Here is a 6,461-nt window from a genome sequence, read left to right on the forward strand (position 1 = left end):
ATACATATTTAAGAATGTAAATATATTTACATAAATATGTTTATATAAATATATGATCATGTAAAATATATTTATATATACATTTATATATTAATGTATACATTTGAATATTAGAGAAATGTATATTCAAGTTCTTTGCTCATTTTTTAAGAGATTTTATTTATTTATTTGAGAGAGATTTATTGAGAGAGATCACAAGCAGGCAGAGAGGCAGGCAGAGAGAGAGGAAGAAGCAGGCTCCCTGCTGAGCAGAAAGCACGGGGCTCGATCCCAGGACTCTGAGTTCAAGACCTGAGCGGAAGGCAGCAGCTTAACCCACTGAGCCACCCAGGCGCCCCTCTTTGCTCATTTCTTAACTTGGTTGTCTTTTTATTTGAGTTGTAAGAATTCTTCACACAGTCTGAATGCATGTTCCTTATATATGACCTGCAAATATTTTCTCCCATTTAGTGGCTTGTCTTTTGACTTTGTCAATGGGGTCCTTGGAAGCACAAAACTGGGATATTTTGGTTGAGTCCCATTTATTTGTTTATTATTTTTTTTAAGTTGCTTGTACTTTGGTGTTTGGCTGAGGAGCCGTTGTTAGATTCAAGACCACTAACATTTACCTTTGTGTTTTCTTCTGAAAACTTTCTCATTTTACTTTATTTTTATTTTTTAAAAGATTTTATTTATTTGAGAAAGAGACAATGAGAGAGAGCATGAGCGAGGAGAAGGTCAGAGGGAGAAGCAGACTCCCTGTGGAGCTTGGAGCCTGATGCAGGACTCAATCCGGGAACTCCGCGATCATGACCTGAGCAGAAGGCAGCCGTCCAACCAACTGAGCTACCCAGGCATCCCGAACTTTATCATTTTAATGCTTACACTTATGTCTTTGATGCATTTGGGGTTATTTTCTCTGTATGGTGTGAGGCAGGACTCCTGTTTCATTATTTGCATGTGGCTGCTTGGGAGTAAAATACTGTTCTTACCCCCATTGAATTGTTTGGCACCCTTGTCAAACATTAGTTGACTGTAATTTATTTTCCTTTTTTTTTTTCCCCATTGTGGCATTTCACGTGCCATGTATATTATATTTCTAGGAAAAAGGAATCCCAGGATTTTCCCTCCTGCCTGGATTCTTCCTTCTTCATCGTGCATGATGCCAGAAGAATTTTTCCATGCAGTGAAACCAAACTGAGGGGATGGAAATATTCTGCCACTTTTCTAGATCTTTCAGTTATACAAGTCTAGGGCTGGTCATGCCACACTTTTTTAACTTGCCCGTGAGGTTCACAGCAGTTTTCCCAGCTCTGTGGTCATCAATAATTTCAAATTTGCCAATGTACTCATGCTTCGTCATCACAGTGAGGAAACGGGACGATGACTTTGGTGCAGGGCCTCCTAAGAACCTGGCCTTCGCCCCTCCTTTCAGCAGTGTTAATGTTCTTGAGGGCATCTGTGGGACATTTGTTCACACTGTTACTGCGGCACGGAAAGATGGCAGAAAAAGCTTTTTTCCCTTTTATTATTATTTGGTCTTGTTCTCCTTCCCTTTCTCATAACTGAATGCGTATTTCCCCTTCGTCATTTGAAAACTGCATACTGTTCTCCAGCTGTTTTCCCCAGACGAGACCTTGCGTATCAAGAATCCTTATTTCACGGTTATTATACACAATCTTAAAGATTTATGACTGTCCGCTTATTTTACACATGCATACACACGAAGCACTAAATACGGACTTTATCTGAATGGCTAAATGTTGGCCAAGACAGAAGCCAGTTGTAGTGGGAACTGATAGGATAAAGATATAGTCTGAAGTTTTTGTTCTTTAAAAAAAGCCTTCATGGGGCGCCTGGGTGGCTCAGTGGGTTAATCCGCTGCCTTCGGCTCAGGTCATGATCCCAGGGTCCTGGGATCAAGTCCTGCATCGGATTCTCTGTTCAGTGGGGAGCCTGCTTCCCCCTCTCTGCCTGCCTCTCTGCCTACTTGTGATCTCTGTCTTTCAAATAAATAAAATCTTAAAAAAAAAAGGCCTTCATATTTTATTTAAAATTTTAGGTGTCCGAATTCAAAAGGTTAACAATATAGTATAATAATAATAATAATAATAATAATAATAATAATATATCATCTAATAATAAAATAATAATAATTTCTCCTGCATAGTCACTGCTGCACACTAGTAAAATGAAATGTTTCTTTTCTTTTCTTTTTTAAAGATTTTATTTATTTCATTTATTTGACAGACAGAGATCACAAGTAGGCAGAGAGGCAGGCAGAGAGAGAAGGAGGGAAGTGGGCTCCCCGCTGAGCAAAGAGCCAGACGTGGGGCTCGATCCCAGCCAAAGGCAGAAGCTTAAACCACCCAGGCGCCCCGAGATGTTTATTTTCATTTGGGATTATGGAGGGGCAAGGTGTTTTTGGCTCTCCTGCTGAAGTAGGGACTCAGTCAGTATTGTCTCCACCTTTTTCCCTAATAGTAGCTCTGGAAGATGAAGACGTCCCTCCATCTCCCAGACATGAGGGTTTGACCAGGACATGGGATGGTATAAGCTCATTGACATAGTCTCATGAACTAAGCCCTGGTTTATTGGTCACAGTCATTCTCCAAGTATTTTCAGGAATAAACTTCAGGTGTTGCCCTTACTCTAATTTTTCTTTATGAGATTTCTGACTGCAATCGCTACTTCCTGCAGTCACTCAAGGAGAAACGAGGCATGTGGCAGCGCAACAGTGTGTTTTTCTTTCAATATGACAGAATCACTCTTGATTTCTGTACGCATCTCGGATTTTCATATACGAACATGGATTTTGGTGTCTACCCTGAGGAGATAATACATATGGTGTGAGCTACACATGTATTCTCATGACACGTCACCTGGGTTACCCAGAACTTTCTGGGCCCGGCAGAAAGGCAGAAACCCAGGTGAATTCCTCATTGTTCCAGCAGGCTGTCAGCCCTCAAAGGCCTTCTGGATGTGTTTGTGCATCGCAATGTCTGCTGTGTAAGATACAGAAAGAGCACAGTAGTTCAGGGGGAAAATATTTAGGAACACATTTTCCAGGAGGAACCAGGATTCAGTTTGGGTGACTCTTGACCATTTTTCATCTTCTGACGACTGAAAGTGGTAGTTAATCTACAGTCATGGTTTTAACATGCATTTCGAATGTAATGTGAGTTTCTATCAACATAAAACTATAAGAACTGTCTTCCTAAAGGGCATTCATGTAAGGCCTGTTATTTTCCAGCTTGATTAATGAAAACAAAAATTTTCTGTAATGCTTTCTTCCTACTCTGTATTAGTTTTCAGAACTGGATTGAAAGTGATTTATTGTGGATAGGGTTATAACTGCTCGTGGAATTTTTTTCTGTTCCTGGGTTTTTAAAGGTGGCAGAGTTGACTTTCTGATTTTAATTCATCTTCACTAGATGAAGAATTCACAAATAGGACTTTTTCTTGAAATAACCATAGCCTAGGGGCACTTGGGTGGCTCAGGTCATGATCTCAGGGTCCTGGGATTGAGTTACACATCGGGCTCCCTGCTCAGTGGGGAGCCTGCTTCACTCTTTGCCTCCCCCTCTGCTTATGCTTTCTCTAATAAGTAAATAAATAAATAACCTAAAAAAAAAAAGAATTTGTATTTGACTGGAGCTTCATGTGGAGTGACAGATCAACAGAAAGACAAAGGAATAAGAGACAGGAAGCAATGAAGGAAAACACAGAGGTGCACAGTATAGACAGATGTTCCTCGGCTTATGACGGCCTCAGCTTCTAATAAACCCATTGTTCAGCTGGAAATCTCTTTAGTTGAAAATGCAAGGAAAACACCTAAGTGACTGAACATCAGAGCTTAGCCCCGCCAAACTTAAATGTCTTGAGAACACTTACAGTATTGCACAGTTGGGCAAAATCCTCTAACACAAAGCCTATTTCACAATAAAGTGTCTGGTATCTCATGTAACTTACTGAACACTGCACTGAAAGCCAGAACAGGACGGTTCAAGTGTGTTGGTTGCTGACCCTCGTGATCACGTGGTTTGCCTGGGGGCTGTGCTCGCTGCCCCTGCCCAGCATTACAAAAGAGGACCCTACTGTAGATCGCCAGCCTGGGAAAAGATCCAAACTAAATGCATATCACTTCTGCACTATTATAAAAAGTCAAAAAACCATAAACTGAACCAAGGTGAAGTCAGGGATCTTCTGTACCAGGTGTGTTAGGGAAGGTCAAGTGCTCCTGTCTGGCCAGGAACCATAGTGGTATGGGGGAAAGTTCCACAGTAGAAAGTTCTACAGCAGAGAACCACTAGGACTCAAGCACCAACGGTCACAGGTTACGCCAGGAAGACTGGATGCTCTTCTGTGGGCGATGAGAAGCCACGAGCGACTCAGGAAGGCTGAAGAGCTCTGGGCAGGTGGGACAGCTGAGGGCTGCAATGAAGAGGGACAGGTGGAACTGGGAGACCAGGTGGGGAGAGCCCGCTACCCTCGGACAAAAGGCAACAAAGGTCTGGACTGGGATGACGGAGATGGTGGAAGGTAATGGGATATTCATGAAGCAGAACTGGAAAGCCATGGAAATGAAATAAGAGAGGGAGGGAAAACCGTTCATGACTTTAATTGCCATCAGTATAAAACGTGTTGAATTAAAATGAATTGGTATTTCTAGACCGATGATGACATCACAATAATGGAAGGAAACCAATTTTGATTTTGAGCCTGGTTAAGGAGACAGTATAGACAAGAGAAAAGCAGAGGCTCTGGAGTCACACAAATGTCACCATTGAGATTCGTCCCCACTCTTCATTCCCTTCCCTGTAAACCCAGGCAAGTGACACCTGCCTTACAGCACTGGTAACAAATAGGGAAGAGCACACGTTCCCACGTTCCCGGGTCAGACAGGACAGCCAGGGATCAGCGGCACATGAGGAGGTGACAGGTGGTCACTAAACTGAGCTCAGGTGCATACACAGCATTTTACGTCACCTTGAGATGGCTCCTCTTGTGACCTCTCGAAGAAGGTGGCAGTGGTGAGGAACGAACTCCAGGAGCTTATTAGCATACATGATCTTCAGGCCGTCTGGATGAGACTCAACGATCTGCTCTACAATCACCTAGCAGAAGGAAGAGCGTTTTATTTTTATTTATCTATTTGTTTGTTTGTTTGTTTGTTTGTGTTTTTGTTTGTTTTTAAAGCACCTAAAAGAGAAGTATGAACTATACACTACAGAGAAAAGAATCGTGTAAACCTTAAAAATGCACTTCGTCCTTCCTCCTCCCCACTCAGTATGCTTTCTAAACAGGAGGTAAGTAACAATGGCATGAAAATCTAGGTCCCGGGATTTGGGAATACTGCTCCAACCCTGGGGGACACAGAGGCTGAGGGACAGAGACTGGCCTGAAGCTAAAACATCACACACACCCATCTGCTTCTCTTCTGAGCTTAAAAGCGAAATACTGTATCTGCAGACAACAGCTCTGTATCATCTTCACCCTGGCCTTATCCTCTACCGTCTCCAGAACAGGGAAAGGGCTGAGATGGAAAGTGATGGAAGAAAACACATCTTATTTTGCTTTAGTATTTAATTTTTTTTGGTGAGGCTGAGTTGCAGGAGGTGAATGACAATCATGCAAACTTAAAATACAAACGTGGCCACAGTTCATTTAATGACACGGAAACGTAAAGTACTTCCCTAATTTAGCATATTAGATTCAGTTCAATGAAAAGGGCATAAATTAAATAACTAAAATATTTTCATTTAGTGACAAAGAATAATGTGATCTTTTTCACCCCCACAGAGAGAGCTATGAACTATAATAGGATACATACAAAGAACTGACAGATCATTTACTTTTAGTAGTCTTAATGAAGCTGAGAAGATTACTGAAATTAATCCTTCAATTTCACTTCTATCACTGGGATACTGTCTCGTTTTAAAACTGGAAGCCTTTCATCCTGAAGTCATGGTGGGTAGCTTTATACTTACCAGACAGAAAGAACACTCGCACTGGCAGGTGACTGCAAGAAAGCCCTCAAACGCTGAGACTGGCTTCATGACTTCTGTCAGCTTGAACTAGATGAAACCGACGCTCTCTACGTTGGAAGCTGCTGATTGCTGGCAGCCTCACATGGTGCAGCCCATACTCCGGCCGCTCAGAGGCAGGATACACTGACTCCCTGTATTTTACTGTATCCTTATAGGTCAAGAACACTGGGTAACCAAGTTCTGGACTTAAGGTACTACCCCGCTAACTCGCCCTTCAAAGCCCTTTATCTTTGAATATTCCCTCCCTCCCACCTTCCTAGCCTGGCAAACTCCCCCATGGTCTTCAAGACTTAGGCCACATCAATTCTGCGAAGACGCTTCCCCTCACAGACTTTCCCTGCGCACAGAGCTGTCTTCCAGCTCCTCCAGTGGGCACGGGCGCCTTGGTGGGGTCACGCTTTTCGGCAACTTCATTAACGTATAACTTATGGA

The sequence above is a fragment of the Mustela nivalis genome, assembly GCF_964662115.1.
Source record: "Mustela nivalis genome assembly, contig: HAP1_SCAFFOLD_143, whole genome shotgun sequence".
NCBI classification, from domain to species: Eukaryota; Metazoa; Chordata; class Mammalia; order Carnivora; family Mustelidae; genus Mustela; species Mustela nivalis.